Raw genomic sequence first — 17,582 nt, 5'->3', positions numbered from 1 at the left:
TTCCTAAATAACAGAATTCCTTGACTTCCTCTACCGTTTCCCTCTTCCAGTTCCATGCAGCTTTCTTCTTTTTTTCTCTCCCTCTCTTAAAATTCATTATTTTAGTCTTCTCCGTGTTTAGCGTCAATTCCTTTTTGTCCAAGTACCTTTCCAGCCTCTTCATCATGCATTTCAAATCTCCCTCTTTACTTGCTACTGCCACCACATCGTCTGCATAGGCTAGGGACCAGAATCTTTCTTCACCCACTCTTATTCCTCCCACCAGTCCTTTCCTGAATTCTTCCTCCATGTCGGCTATATATATTGTGAACAGGGTCGGACTGAGCGGGCAACCCTGCCTGAGTCCCTCTCCCGTCCAGAATTCCCCTGATTCCCCCTTACTTGTCCTCACAACGTTCACCGTTTCCTCATACACCTGCTTTACTCTTTCAGTTAACCCCTTTCTTACTCCACACTTCTCCATCACTTCCCACATCTTTCTCCTTTTTACCGTGTCGAATGCCGCTCTTAGGTCCACGAACATGGCGTAAACCTTACCTTCCCTGAAAGAGAAAGAGTAATTCGAATAAAACACAAGGAAAGGGAGAAATGTCATTCCACTATTTCAATTACGAGATGGTAAGACCAAATTGGCGTATCTGTTACTGTTACGGATTGGGACGGAAAATAAATTATGCTGTACGGGACGAGCACTTTATTCTACCGTCGAACGGCCGTCACTTACACTGAGTAAATTTACAAAGAATATGTACAATGTGAAGCCCACCGGTTGGACTTCAGGTTACAATAAATGTATGAAACCGAGAGAATTATGATTATTCTCAGCTGAGCTGAGGAGAATTCCGAAACCGAATTGAGGTAGCTAGACCGGTCCCACGACGCGCGACGTCTGAGCTACTATTTAACGATTTGAGAGAACTATTTAGCGATGTTGACGTTGAGAGATGAACTAACGATCTGATCGTCGACGAGTCGCGAGCGGTTTTCTATCACCGCCGGAATGATGATTTGGCGGAATTTGAACCCGGGCCAATTAGAATTCTAATAGCGGCGTCGATAATCGATCCGGCGGTGACAGCCTATGGCACGACTCGTCGTCGATCGACCGTCGATCTCGCGGCGACAATAGCACCTGCCAATAGCGGGGCGGCGCGGTGGATCTCGCGTTCGAGATCTGACGCCACGCGCAGCCAAACCCAAACAGTTACAATTTATCTTTGAGTCATTATACTGACGACGGTCTGCGCGCACAGAGGAAATCGAAGGTACATTTCCGGGACAAAGGGCATCAGCTATTTCGTTGAAGGGTTCGAGAACGAGGTCGTTGCGTTAAGAACGGAAAAACTGCATAGAACAAAGCAAAATGGCACTCTCGTCACAACAACTCAATTTTCACGGGAACGTTATGCAACACGCGTCAAAGGAAAAGTCGGGTAAGCGGTTGAGAAACGGACGAATAAATCCGCCTTGATCTTGGAGGCGTTTATGCGCGACTTTAGATAGCCGTGTTATGGAGCATAAGCGCGTGGTTAGGATCTTTTCCAGCTGAACGAGCCGCAATCACGCTCCTAGGATCTCTCGTGTCCGGAGCACGTGTCCTGTGCGAACTTCTCGCGTCTTCGATGTCGAAAGTTTTCCATTTCCCGAGGGTTCGCGGGGATGTAATTTAACTGCGATTGCTTGACAGTGTGGTTTCATAGCTGGTTGTGGAAGAGAAAGTTGTTACCTCGGGATAACGAAAATGGCGATATTCCTAGTAGTCAAATAATAAAATAAAATTTATTAAAATTTAGAACCAGCGAGGTTCTCAGGCAGTCGTTATTACATTTTTTGTCCATCGATTTTAAGTAGAACACGCGCCATTTTGTTCCAACGCGAACTCCTTTTGGAAGATTTTTACTGCAACAGGAATTTAATCCCGTTAAATTAATGCGAATCGTCAATCCATAGCCTACGGCTTATCTGGAATATCAGTATAACGAGCAACGACGTGAGCGCACATTTCGTTCTAGCTAATTGTATTTGCCAATAAACATCGACGGTATATTAATTACATGTTCGTCACGCATTCGAACGATTTGTTAGCATTTCTCCGTATGACAGCTTGGGATGATCAATAGTCATTACGACATTACAATCGGTTTGTAGAAATGGAAATTATGAAACGGAATGAAGTGCGTTCAGCATCCCTGGTATGTGGAAAATTCGATCCTCGGATATTGAAGCGCGTTTCCGGTTGGATTACCGTTCCCAATGCCCCTTTCTCTGTAATCGTGACTGATTAAACAAACTTTATTAAACGTTGATGGCCTACCGGCTAATTTCACTCGCAGACTATCCGTGCTGAGCCGGACAGAGGGCCGTGCTAATCGTTTCGCGGATATTAAAATGCGAGACCATGAACGATGCTTTCAGGGTCCGCTCTAGGGGGGGGACAACCCGGGCATTTGCCCGGGGCGCCAAAATTTAGGGGCGCCATTTTGGCTTTGGCTGTAAGTGTGAGAAAAATATTGATGTTTAAAATATTCAGTTAATGGAAAATGTCTGACTACCCTTGCCAGAAAATTTTGCAAAAAAAAAAGGTCATTCTGTTCAGCGCGGTGTTTAAAAAGGGGCGGCAATTTTTTTTTTGCCCGGGGCGTCGTAACCGCTAGAGCGGGCCCTGATGCTTTTCATCCCTTAGCAGCCAGTACTTACAAGCTTGTGTACGAGCGCAATTAAGAGATTGCTGTTCCTTGGGACCGTATTGAATTTACTGTAATTAAATTGCGAACCTTTACACATTTATAGTGTGAGAAGATCTTCGAAAATTTCTAAAATTCAGAGTAAATTGATTGGACCTTGCAACATGAAGTTGGCATCATGACTTTGTCAGCGCTTGCGGCCATTTTGTTGAACGTTTGATGAATTAGTCTGCGCTGACCTGTCGAGCGGTATTGTCGCGTCGTTAGCGGAAATGAAATAATTATGTAATTATGTAATTTGTCACAGACTTATCCACTAACGACACGTCAATACCTAACAGGCCATCACAGCAACCACTGACATACTCATGTTGCCAAATTTAGAAAACTAATAAGACATTAAAAATATTGGTATGTTCGCGTTAATTCGCACACTACTGTATTTTAGTCATCTACAAGTCTAGTTACAAGTCAGCGAAAAAATTGGACAACAAATGACCAGAGTGTTGTAAAATCACGATTTTATATACTTGAATAAAACTAAAATGTCCGTTTATTGACAAGTCGCATCGATAGAATGCAGATAGAATTTTTCTTGTGCAGAGTTCTCGCCGGTCCGCAAACTTACAAATCAATTAATCCGATATCGGTGGAATCGACTAATTGTCTCATCAGCCTCTGTTGCTTGTATAAAGTGCATAACGAGCGATCATTCAATTTCGCAGTGGACGAGACTCGCCCCTCTCGGTTTCGCAGTTTCATAATTATTGTTTCCCGGGCGGGCTTTGTGAATTTCGCGCGCCGCTGGGTGAACCCATGTCTGTTAACTTTGAATGAACATCATTTTATCTCTGTTCATCTTCCCTTTTCTCTTTCTAGTATTTTGTAATACAAAGTGATTTCTCTATATATGTCGCCAAGGCCTGCATGATAAACGTCGCGGAACTATCCCCACTACGGGGTATACCCCGTGAGGGACCGCGGAGCTCGAGAGGCCTCGGACGCCGAGGAGTGTAAACATGTCTCCTGGACGATACTTGACGCTGGCAAGACCTGTGACGTTAATCGAGAATTCACTGTATTACGATTTTATCTCTGTCGTTAACTTGGACTAACACGTCGGTCACATGCTAGTGACGTAATATTTCTTTATCGAACTTCAAAATCAATTTTTATTACCACCTATAATTTTCTTTCGATGTAAGACGATTGGTCGGGACTTTCGAAATTTTTAGGTGCATTTCCTGAAACGTTTGCTTTTACTGTGGTTATTGTTGCATTTTATTTTGACGGCGAAAATGTGACCGGGTCTGAATGGCTATCGAGTGGCTTTCAAGAGAATGCAGTGACGCACGAACGAACACGAAATTTTCATTCCACGCTGGAACATTTCTACAGAGAGAAAATCGTGTTATTCCCGTCAACACCGTGTAGCTGCTGAGTGAGAGAAATCAATTCCGTGTTTTGACAGCAGGTTCTTCAGCAACTCAATTGCTTTATTTTATATCGTTATTTAAGTACCAGACGCATGAATACCCATTCGAGTGTTTTGTTTCGATAAATGTATCGTAAACATATTGAAATATATTTATTGAACGATCTTCCGTGAATGCGTTTGCGCAGTCTGTCGACGCTCGTGAATTATACAATTTTTAATCTTTAGGCCTCTAGTTCCAGTGTCTATTCACGCGCTTTTTAGACAAATGAAGATTTGAGAACATTGTTTAGACTCGTTTCAACGGGTCCCGCCGTTTTAGTGTTATTTTACGTAATTTTTAAACAGATCGATATTTGGGAACGTTTAAGGGATTAAATTGACCATTAAAAAATATTCTTCTTGACAATTTTCGTGTAGAACGAATTGCTTCCACTAACTCTTGAAATGAAGTAGCACACGGGAGCCCAGGTTCCAATTTCAAGAATGCAAAAATTTTGCAGGAAGTTAAAATTGCCTGTCGATCCATCTCGATCACGATTTCTGGGTCACAGGTGATGCATTCCGAATTTCGCATTTACCGTGGCATGTTTCCCGCTGATCGATTAAAATTATTCGATGTGCCCATTCCCCGTTTCTTCGAAATAGTCAGGATTCCTTACGCCAACCCACCCCCGTTGGTGATCACGCGAGCAGCGTGTATGTACGTTGCTTCTTTCTTCTCGTCGTTCATACACCCGAGGGCTGTCTTCTATTCATTTCCGCCACCATTTTGTTCGTTCGATCGTTGTTAATTTTGTCCGGCTTGTTTCCGGACGACTACACGGTGAATCAAAAAGAGAATTTAATTCGCGTCGGAACATACAGGGGTGCGGACCCCTTTGTTTGTCCTCTACCTATTGATCGTATCAATTCAGCCTCCGAGGACACGTGTCGCCCTTCGATTTTTGACCAGCGCCCGCTGGCATGTTTTTGCCTATCATTTGTCGGCGTACTTCGTGTCTCATCTTTTTAATCCGGCCCTTGATTCAGAGTAGACGTTTATTAACTGGACAAAATCGATTCCTGACCGTTTTGTTGCAAAAAATTATTTCGATAATATCTTATTAAATATATTAGATTTAGAACATATGAAAGTCTGGTTTAGGTAATCTGCATATTTTCTGTTCTTTTTTGAGGATTTTGATTTCTTACAATAGAATGTTCTACCTAAAAATCTGAATTAATTACAGTATGTGTATCTAGGTTTTCTAGATACAAATACTAATACTAATAAAAGAAATTAGAAATGAAGAAATTAAGAAATACTACTCTTTTCCGTTCTATGGCATAACTACCCTCCCGGTTAAGATATAGGATTAAAATTTTGCACATGGTCTTTCTTGACGCCCTATCCAGCGGCCCATTACCTTTTGAATCAGACCTGGGAAAAATTTCAAGAAAAAATATTTAAAATGCTATTTTAAATAGTATAATTTAATGTGGTTCAAATAAAATACTACTTTTAATAGAACGAAAAATTTCGGCAAATAAAATATTTTTATTTTGATAACCAGATACACAGAATAATTTACTGTTTTACTTCAAATATGTATTCCAAATATTTCCTTACAATGAAAATAAGTTGAGCAAATAGATAATATTATAAATTATAATTTTTAACATAAGATACTATAATAGTTAACAAAGTATTTGTTGTAGGTGAATTACGAATATTTTCATGTAACATGTTAATAAACAGACGACAATGTCGCAGTAATCAACTATTTGAAATACTATTTTACACACTCCTTAAAATAAGTCTCACTTTTTCAATATGTTCCAAATAAAATACTATTTTTAAATAGTACTTCAAAAACTTCTTCTTATAAATAAAATAATTTATTTGCATGATTATACGCGTGAAAAAGGTCGGCGAATGAAAAGGAGAGAGAAGCAGAGAGCTGAAGTCCCTTCTTCTCTTTGAATTACTATCCTTCTCTGCGTTCGGGATATTACAAAGAATGTAGCAGCTCTGCTAGAACTGTCGGGTTGCAGACCAGACGACAGGCCTGTTACGCAGGCATCGCTGTAGTTTACACAAATTGAAGTCGTTTCCTTATCGATCTCCGGCAACGTTCAGCCCGCGATTCCACTCAGCGGGCTCGGTGTGTAAAGTGCTCTGCGCAACAAGTATCTAACGATACATGACACGCGACTCGGATTTCAAGCATTCCAACAAGCTGCAGCACAATCAAAGGAAAGCCGACACGACGCGGCGCACAGTGGTGCCAAATGGCCAAAAAGCGGCAAAAAATCTGTAAAAACGAAACTATCCAACGAATTTGTTTGAAAATTTGTGGAGAGATTGCCACAGGTACGACGCTTATTTGGCAAAAAATTTTTGTAAAAAGTTGTCAACATTAAGTAATATGTGCTAATCGAAAATCTCTGTTTTCTGCCCATTTTTTATTTATGGTAGCATACAACAAATCCTTTAATAGATTTTGGTCTGGAACTAATCGTTTTGGCAAGGTGTAATATTGATCTAGCTTTGTGTAAAATTTTAAGAGATACTTCGAGATGCTTTCGACGCAATTTAAGTTTAAATGTCAACTTTCGGAATTTCCGAGAATGAATCACGCGGATGTCACGACTATTTTGATGTCACGAAGTATCTCTTAAAATTTTGCACAAAGCTAGATCAATATTATAACTTGCTAAAACGATTAGTTCCAGATCGAAGGTATTCAAAGGATTTTTTGTATTCCTCCATAAATAAAAAATGAGCGTAACGCAAAGAGGCTTCAGGTTAGTCCACATAAAGAAATTATTTAAAAATTTTATTTTGTTTAAACAATTAATTCTAACTAACTATTTCACTTTTTCCTTCATTATAAATGATATATCCCTAAAAAATTTCACCTCAAACATCAAACGAAGCAGGGTGTCGATTCTGTTAGATCAGTTTCTTATTAGGCCCTGCTTGGGGAATATATTCCATGGAGCAACGGTGCTTTATGTAAAACAATTAACAAGAGAAACGTTTTAGGTGAATAATTAGTAGACCGTGGGTTTTATAAATTCATAATAAACACGAATAGGTGAAGTTGGAAGCAAAATTACAATTTCTAATAATAATGTTGCCTTATAAAAATGACAGGATTGAAATTATTTACACAACTCGAACTAGACCCTTTGTTGCGGATATTTAGGGGTGCCCGTCGAAAATACTTTTTCGAGTGGCTTTGCCCTTCATGATTTACCGTCGAGGGTTGAAATGGTCGAGTGTCATTATTCATCCCTGTAGGGTTCCCGTTCCTCTTCATGCTGGGTACATTCAACTGAAAAAGTGGCTGGCCTACCACAAAAACATAAAAATCTTCGTTGATAAAGTCCTCAATAATATCAGATTATTTTTATCCGGAATGTCATCCCATTTACTAATATAACATTGAAATAAAAATATACTTTCATGTTTAGAAAATGAGTGCATATGTCTTCTGTACAGTTAGTGTTATTAAAATAATTTCATCCACCGGTTAGACTACCTCAGTCTGATTAAAACAAACTATACGTAACTTTTAACACAGTACGACGATTTCCACGAGTGTTCCAGACGTTCACACTGAATTTCTGGCACGTTCAATGTCTGCCATATTGTTTCGCTGAACAATAGCTTGGAATCGCTAGCTCGGCGCGAAAACGATGGTTAAGTTCTCGCTAGTACGTGTGCGGAAATCCCGAAATGTTTCGAAGACCATTTGAACAGAATTTAACATTTAGCATCCTGCTGCTCCGAAATAATTATTAACTCCACTCCGTCAATCAGTACTCCACTTTCTACGAAACTGTTTACATGGAACTCTCTATGTCACTTAACGCGGAATAAATGTTTGCCAGCGTACACGACACGTTCGTTGATGCTTGAAACGCTAAATTTAAAGTTTTGAGATTGTAACTGCCATCCGCGAGTAATGAAAGGTTACATCACTGCAAAAAAGAAATTTTTTTTAAATCAAATACTCTATTTATCTTGTTCCCATGTTCGTTATTGAAAATTTCTGTAGGCAACGGGAGACTGAATTTGTGAAAAATAATAACACTCTCTTGGAGGCTCTGGGCACAACAATTTTCGTCGAGTTTATGTTAGGCAGTTAAGCAAGTAGAAACTTAATTACAAATTAAAATTTCTCGGCGCGGAGTGAAAATTTAAACACTGTGTTACAGTGTTACGCGTTCGATACTAGGGCTGTTACTTTGCTTCGAAGGTCGAAGCTTCGAAGGATTCGAAGGAACGAAGGGACCTTCGAAGGTGATGAAAATCGAAGGTTCGACACTTCGAAACTTCGAACCTTCGATTCGTTTCCAGTTAACGGATAAAAGGAATAAATTTTCATAATTTGTTTCTATATTCACCATCTGAATTATTTCAATAATTTATTGTTAAGATAATATATTTATTATTTGATTTATCATTTCGATAGTTCACTGATAAAATAATTGTTTAAATAAATAAATTTTTACAATTTGCTTCTATATTCATTATTTGAATTGTTATTTCAATTATTTATTGTTAAAATAACTTATTGAATAAATAAATTTTCACAATATGTTTCTATATTCATTATTTGAATTATTTCAATAATTTATTGTTCAAATAACTGTTTAGACAATGTACACGTATTTACATAATTAATATAGGAATACATTTCTATAGAGTATAAAAATTTATAATCTACGGAAATTTTTATAATCTATAGAAATGTGTTTCTATATTCATTATGTAAATACTTGTACATTCTTTAAATAATTATTTTAACAATGAAATATTGAAATAATTCACATAATGTATGTAGAAACAAAATTTGAAAATTTATTCATTTAAACCATTATTTTAACAATAAATAAGTGAAATAACAATTCAAATAATGAATATAGAAACAAATTATGAAAATTTATTCCTTTTATCCGTTAACTGGAAACGAATCGAAGGTTCGAAGTTTCGAAGTGTCGAACCTTCGATTTTCATCACCTTCGAAGGTCCCTTCGCTCCTTCGAATCCTTCGAAGCTTCGAAGTGTCGAAGCTTCGGGAAAGTAACAGCCCTATTCGATGCGAGGAATAGTAAATAATTCATAATTGACATCGATCGAGTATTCGTTTACTTTTTCTGTAAAAATCAACTGACTTTAAGGAAATTGATTTTGAAAGTGCCCGAATATGACTGTAAGTCGTTGTAGTTATTTAAAATCGGAAAAATTGTATATTTTTCGGTTCAGTTGTAGTTAATCAATCAACGAAAAATAAGCAGAAATGGATGATAAAACTGGATACAGTGCGTTCGGAAACGTTGCAGCTTCATGTAATAACCCCTGCAACGTTCGTTTCACAGAGAGATCTGTTAGCCCAGGCAATATTATCCGACCGTAAACATCCAAATATAAATACCAGCTTTGCATGTTCGTGGTTTTGCTAACCATCAAAGGGCTTTTGCACCGTTATCCGGACAATGAAATTTCTCTCTGGGTACGTAGAACTGTAACCACGGTCATTGCTTTTATGCTTCCCCGGTTGATGCATTGTTCGCAAACTATTCCATCAATCCTCAACTCGATGGATATTATTGCAGAAGTGCGGTAAGATTGCAGTAGAACCTTTGCCTTTCAAAGGCACAGAAACAATGTTATCAATTGTTATTTCAAACAAAACGCATTTCAGCCTGTAATGAAAATGTAAAAAAACAATAGAATGGAAGAATAAACTTCGTTTCGGAGGAAGGGTGCACGTGTCTGTCCCGCATCAGCGAGCACATTATTATCACGTTTGTCAATACTGCGGAAGGGAAGCGCCGCGGCCGGATTACGAGCACTTTGCGTACACCGTGCACACGAGTAATTTTATGGAAATCTCATTGTTTCATTTGTTTCGTACCGGGGACATTTGCAAAGAGAACAAAAGCGCGCGCACAGCTGCGAGCACGTATATTTTAATTCTTGAAGTGATAACGGTCGGTTAATTAAAAACCTGGCACGCATCGGGCTCCGCTTAATTGATCATTTGCCGTATGATTCCCCTTCCGCAAACAATCGAGAAATCGATTCGACTATTCATCGAAGCGGTGGAACGGGACGATGTGCGTCATCCGATCTAGGAGCTAAGGGTAGTCTCGTGACTTTTGCGGAGTCAGAAAACTCGGAGCCAGGAAAAACGATTTTTCGCCTATTCTTGTCGGTAACGTGGTCGCTCTATCTTATCGCGAATCTACGGAGTCTTAACCTCGGATCCACCTCCATAATCCGCAAATTGTCCTAAGAAGTGCACCGTTTTGCTAGCTTTTGCTACGGTCAACTAATCCTTTTCGGAGAAAGGAAGATTTTCATTCTATTCACTTTAACCCTTTGCGGACGGGGGCGCTCGACGGGCGAGCGTCGCTGTGGACGATAGGTATTGGAGCGCGCAGTAAATAAAGTGTTCAGGTCGCACGTTTGTGTTATAAAATCTAAAGCTTTATTCAAATAGCATTTTTATAAAATCACAAAGAAACAAATTTAGTCGTCTTTACATAGGCGATGTTTTATATTCGTGCTTTGTGTGATATAGTTCGAAACAGTCACCTATGTGCAAGGCCGGCTTAGCCGAACAAGTAGCACAATAGTACCTCGACTCTCTCCTTCCGTGTTTTATTTTTCGATTAGAGCAGACGACGCAATCGTTACTTCTTCCTGTCTCATCTCGCCTAATAATATGTAGAAGGCCGTTGAGCCTTTCTGCTGTTCCAGAAGTCGCAGGAGCCTTGGGATTAGCGTCTCAAAAATCGCCAATCAATTGACCTACCAAGTGACGTACAAATTGTAAATGGGATAACTTTTTTTATGTTGTATGTCTTGTGATGTTCTTCATGTAATAGATAGGAATTTATCACTGAAACTTCCAATCCCCAAAAAAATAATTTTCGCCACCATTTTTGAGACTTTCTCATGAAACAGTACGTGCCTGTGTACTGATCTGCTTTATCTACCCCACCCATATATTTATTATAATTTATAACCACGTCTGGCTTCAGATGTTATAAGATGTAAAATATGTGAAAATGTATAAAATGTATGAAAACTTTGCTGGTTTCTCTGGTAGTGACACTGAAAGACTGACGCGGCAGACTGAATTCGTTCTGAACCTACCATGGTCTCGCATCGTAAGTTTACACTATACGGAAGATAAGATCTTATCAATACAAAGACTATATAGTAAAAAAAAAAATATGGTGGTGTGGTGGTTAAAAATATGTGGTGCTATTTGAAAATCATCGATGACCTTCAAAAGACCTTGAAAACGACTACAATAGGAACATTTTTTTATATCACCATATTTGCCCCCTTTAACAGTACAACTTTTCTCTCTAACATTTTCTTCTATCTCTAATCCTAACGGAGCTATTTAGGTGGCCTGTTTGTCGTGAACCACCCGGTATGCCGACACTCGTCCGCAACGGTAAAAAGACTTGGGCGGCTATTTGCCGACACTCGTTCGCAAAGGGTTAATCTTCGACCGTGGCAAGGTCTGCCTGTCGGGGGAACGTAATCCCGGTGAACACATTAAATACAACGAAGAGTTTAATTCATACGACCGTGAGCCAGGTGCGGCAGAAAATCCGGCTAACATTTTTTGCTGGCAGAACTGCAATATTTGTAAGAGCAAGAGTGCTGCTCTTCGTTTGTTCAGTGGTGCTGTTCAGTTCACTTGAATCTCAAATTATTAATTCGAGCAGAACAAATTTTAAAACAGACGCTAAGAGCGCACAAGGTCTCACACTGACATGGAATATTTTTCACCAATGGACGCCATGATAACCAGTTGCGTAGCAATGTACACACAGTTCGAACGTGAATATCGTAAAAATAAACACTGGAGAAGAGCCAGGTACCTTTTAACCCTTTGCATACGAAGCCATTTTAACTGCAAAACGAAAAATTTCTTCTAGAATATTTCCCTTCTATATATATTTTTTCATGCTATACATACGAAAATGGTAGAATTTACTGGTGCAATACTGAAATGTTTAGTAAGGCTATAGCCGGTTTTGGGGGTCAAATGTGCCCTGGAAGGGATTTTATTCCAATTTGCGCCATTCGATAGCCTACCAAAAAAGATACCTTTCAGCCAAGTTTTAGTCCTATAGCACATCTGTAAAGGTAGTTATAGAGGAAAAACGAAAATCCAGTTTTTGGCCCATTTTCCCCATTTAAAATTCTGAAAAAAATCTGACACGTTTCGGACACCAAACCACATACTTCGAGTCGTTTTCAGATTTTTCGGTTGCAAACTCTGGCTGTAAAAATCGAAAAAATGCAGATTTCATATGGAAATCGAAGAGACACTAGAACAGAATTAATTTAACAATGAGATATTGCCCTAAGCATTATGCTCAATTTTTTTCAAATTCCTGCGATTGGTGCGTCATAGTAGGAAAAAATAAAAACCACTTTTTTCGGCGTTTTTTCCGTTAAAAACTAAGTTATGATTATCGTAAAAATATATTATGTAATATTAAACATCTCTAAGTTCAGGGAAACATCGTCCAGACTTTAAAAATTGCGTAATACAAAAAACAACAATTATACTACGCAGGATATATCCCAATATTTCGAAGGTATTTTCAACGGCGCCGGTTGGTGCAGTAGCTGTGGACCAGGTTCGGATCTCGCCCGGGTCCAATTTTTTTTTTCTTTAATTAGATGTTTTTTCGATTTCTAACCGTATGATTGTTGTTACGCTGTTGTAAAAACATTTTTTAACTATGTTTAAACTATTTTTTAATAATTTTCCGGAAAAATATTTTTGGAGTACTTTCGGCCTTTAGTCATCTACGGGCTGTATTACTTATCTCCTTAACATTTTTTTTACATGGATTAAGTGCATCGACTTGTCTATTAAATCTTTTATCTTTAGTCGGCACATTACTTATTGTTAATAATAAATCTAGTGTTATATTGGGGTCGGGAGGTATTGTTGTATATGTTTCTGTCAAGTAAAAATATTAGGGATATTATGAAAACGAGGTTTATGCTTCAAAATTTGCCCACGTCCCCCCCCTTTTTTTCCGTAGGGAAAATGACGTTACGCATACCCCGACCCCCTGGGGGGAGTCGGGGTTATGTGGGACTACCCCTTGGGGAAAGATCCCCAAGGGGCTACCCACTACAGAACCCACGCCCACCTAAGCTAAATGGAAGGTGCCTGGATCACGCGTGTACTCAACAGGACACCTCCCAGCTATCATCATACCCCGGGGGAGGTTTTAACCTCCCCCACTGCCTACGCTATAAGACCCCGGGCGGAGGGGCCCACCCGGTGTTCCCATCCCTGGAGCCTTCGGATTGAGCTTCCCGAGGCGGCTGCCGTCCTCTCCAGTCGGGGGGCGAGGAGCCCGAAGTGTCCTTCGAATCGCCAGCGGCCGTCTATGACCAGGACCAGGTACCTCATCCTGGGCCCGATCTCGACGGAGGTTTTAGCGACGCGAATCCGGAGGTCTTGACCACGGGGTAGCCGCCACGGCCGAGGCGATCCATACCACCAGATCGCCTCGGTCTTTGCGGCGGCCACGGTCAGCCCCATCCTCCGAATTCGCCCGACCATGCAGTCCAGGACGGCCTCACCGTGGTGCCTGGTCCTCCTCCAGTCCTCCCCCACGGCATAAATCAGGGTGTCATCTGCATAGCAGATTTCGGGCATTCGGCATCATGCGACCGAATAATGCAAAATGTTGCTCGACAACGCAAAAGTAGGACCTGCCTGGTGGCAAACGCTCTAGATTTATCCTTCATCTACCGCTTTTGACCACTGACATGCCCCATCTTTACATTATCGAGCCATAAATTGACGCCTCCCGAACCCTTGCAATCTTGTACGATCTAGCGTTGTGTGCGGCACACCATGGCACACGCACACGGCACGCACACTGTGGCGGATCAAGGCCACCTGGGAAAGCTGGACCTTAACGGTTGCCTACAATAAGTAACAGTTTGCGGCGTATGATAACGATTTGAGGGCAGCTGCCGAATACACCTGCGAGACGCTGTGTTTCGGGTACGATAAGCGCGAGCGACCGTCCATCCGTCGTGTATTTTGTACAATCGTGCGGGCTTCTCGGACCACCGCTGCCGGGTTTTGCCGGCAGCTTTTTGTAACACCCGAACGACAATAAATGTAAAGTAGAAGCCCACTTTCGTGTGTCGTAATTCTGAGCAACTTTCCCGCCGCGGGGAATGCCCCGTCCTTCTTTCCCGTAGAACCCTGACACGTGTAGGGGCTTTCCAGGATATCGCGCGGTGCTCGTCGAATCGAGATCGCGGCGGCCGATTCGCGTCTTAGCGTAATTTTTCGTGTGGCACCGTCCTCGTGTCTGGCGCCCGTTCTGAGTACCGAACTTGAGAGAACCGTCGCGAAAATCGAGTCGACGAGACGCCGCACAGTGGTGCCAAATGGCCAAAAAGCGGCGAAAAATCTATAAAAACGAAACTATCCAACGAATTTGTTTGAAAATTTGTCGAGAGATTGCCACAGGTAGAACGCTTATTAGGCAAAAAAAATTTGTGTAAAATGTTATTAACATTAAGTAGTATGGGCTAATCGAAAATCTCCGTTTTCTGCCCATTTTTTATTTATGGAAGCATACAACAAATACTTTAATAGATTTTGGTCTGGAACTAATCGTTTTGGCAAGGTGTAATATTGATCTAACTTTGTGCAAAAAATCATGAGACCCTTTCGTCACAATTTAAGTTTAAATATCAACTTTCAGAATTTCCAAGAGTGAATTTTCCGGACGTTACGATTATTTGATGTTCCAGGTGAAATTTTTTAGGAATATTTCTAAATAATAAAGAAAAATGAGAAGTGCATACGATTTATTAATTTTTTATGTATAAGAAAATATTTAATAACAATTTTTTTTATCTGACATAAATTATTTTTACAGCGTTCATTGGAGCACTACCACAAAATACCTGTTGCATTTTTGCGACAGTAGTCCAGTGAACGAAAACTTCGTTTATTTAACATAAAAAATTGTTATTAAATATCTTTTTATATGTATGAATGTCACTTTTTTTTTCTTATCCGATATGTAACCCTTAAAAATTTCACCTGAAACATCAAATAATCATGACTTCCGTGCGATTCATTCTTGGAAATTCCGAAAGTTGATATTTGAACTTAAATTGCCGCGAAAGCATCTCGAAGTATCTCGTGATTTTTTGCACAAAGCTAGATCAATATTATAACTTGCCAAAACGATTAGTTCCAGATCGAAGCTTTTCAAAGGATTTTTTGTATTCCGCCATAAATAAAAAATGAGCGTAACGCAAAGGGGCTTCAGGTTAGTCCATATTACTTAATGTTAAACAACTTTTTTTGGAAAACTTTTTTTTCCAGTCAATAGTTAAAACCATTTGCAATGACCCATATGATTTGTAGACCCCTTAGTATTCAATTATAGGCGGAGTAATTACATAACTTTCGCACTGAAAACTGATGGATTCCCAGGAGCGAGGAAATGGTTATTTACCATGCGTATATCTCCGTAAAAAATTTTTTTTCAAAAATCTGACTTTGGCACATCATGCACGCACTATTAGGCTATACAGAAATAATTTTTTTTTATAAAAATCGAAAATTTATAAAATGGACTTTTTGCCGCCTTGGCACCACTGTGCGCCGTTTGTCCCGGGTGGACCACGTTTCGCGCGGCCGAACGTGGCCCGGCTTCACGGTCTGTAAAAACCCGCCGTTGCCCGGGTTTTTCTCCCGTCGGACGGGCCGAAAATCAGGGCAACGTGACACCGTACAAATTCGTTATTTAATACTAAGATAAAGCTACGAATGGCGTGTTTCAGCAAGAGACTCGAAGATGGACGCTTCTTTTGTTGACGTGCCCATCCTGCTGTGCTCCCTCCTGGGTCTGCTCGTAAATGGGTTCAACCTGCTCGTGATCCTGTGCATACACAAAGAGGTAAATATTTAAAAAATAGAAAACTCCATACAAATACTATATAACTATTACTATAAGGACTGCCTATTACAGTGAAATCTCGTTGTTTGTCAGTCCGCCGTTTTTACTGACAAGATACGAAATCGGAGGTTCTCGCCGAGCGTCCCATTTGAACTACACAGGGAACGCTGGAAACCGTCGTACCCTCTTCAAGTCATAAGAAACCTATAACTTGAAAACGCTACTGACGTGAAAACGGCGAAAACAGCAAAGGTCAAGAGCCGTCGTCGCCGAGAAGTGTGGCACACATTGTCGGCTATATCGGTGTGAGACCAGAAGACTAATCGAATCCAGTTACAAAACTTCTTTATTTGTCATTATTTTTTTTTATGAAACTTTTACCAACATATTTACCAACATGTTTCTGATTAAAACTAAACCAAATATGATTTAATTCCGATGATATATACTTGTGTAATGGACGATGAAATATGTAGGACGATTGTGTTGTGTCTTGACATGTTCTATGCCTTTAGTATAATTTCGTGGTTAGATCGTGCATAACTCACAGACGATAATCGTCCGTTCGCTGCACCAGATATCCGGTGGGACATATCAAACGCCCTGGTTGGAAATTATGGAGGTTGTGTCTGACATGTAATTGCTTCGACAGCACATATACTAAATTTGGAACGATACAGAGAAGATTAGCATGGTCCCTGCGCAAGGATAACACGCAAAATCGTGAAGCGTTCTGTGCTGTTGAGTACTCGCGTGATCCAGGCACACACCCTTTAGAGAAAAAGTGGAAAAATTGCCATTTTTCACGATTTTCGGCTTAAAATCGCAATTTTTAATCGTTTATAACTCGTAAACGAATAAGTCAATACCGGTGAAATTTTCAGCATGGACATAATTTATTCGAACGAATCAAATACATTCTTTAAATTTTCAATACAGGCTCAGATAAAAGAGCCTGAAAAAATCAACTTTTACTATTTCTTTTGCGATTCCGACCAATTCAAATTTTTTTCAAAAATTTTTTACACCTCGTCTAATAAACTAATCCTTCTAACTTCTCAATAACATTCAAGTCATTTGATCTAATTTTTAGAAAGTTATGTTGCTTGAAATAGTGTAGACTCAGTTTTGCTCGTTACTGTAAGTAAGAAGTGGCCGCACAATGCACAGATAGATGGATAGATAGATTATAATAGATAGATACGTTATAATAGATAGATAGATTATTACTGTTTTTTTTTTCCCCGCGGGGAACAGAATTGCAGTCAATCACAGTCCCAGCAGACAGAGGCAGTGAACGTCCGGTGGTTCGACCGCCAACGAATAAACCCTCAGATGAAGAATTATTATGAATTATTATGGACATCCGATTATGTCGCACGAGGAGAAGTAAAAATAGGATTAAGATATATGTTAAAAATTCTACGCAGTAAGGTAGCACGAGAAACGACTCCAACTTTTCTTCCTGCAAGACA

The 17,582-nt window shown here is 39.9% G+C and overlaps 1 non-coding gene across 1 annotated transcript; it reads left to right on the top strand.

Annotated features, from left to right (window-relative positions):
* The first annotated feature begins 16,747 nt into the window (after nt 1-16,747).
* On the top strand, nt 16,748-16,850 carry LOC143364233 (U6 spliceosomal RNA). The gene has a single exon (XR_013084043.1). It is a non-coding gene; the product is annotated as a U6 spliceosomal RNA (small nuclear RNA).
* Nucleotides 16,851-17,582: the final 732 nt, after the last annotated feature.

The sequence above is a fragment of the Halictus rubicundus genome, unplaced genomic scaffold (assembly GCF_050948215.1).
Source record: "Halictus rubicundus isolate RS-2024b unplaced genomic scaffold, iyHalRubi1_principal scaffold0354, whole genome shotgun sequence".
Lineage (NCBI taxonomy): Eukaryota > Metazoa > Arthropoda > Insecta > Hymenoptera > Halictidae > Halictus > Halictus rubicundus.
Note: the sequence above shows the minus strand (reverse complement) of the source record. Positions and strands in the feature narration are given on the sequence as shown.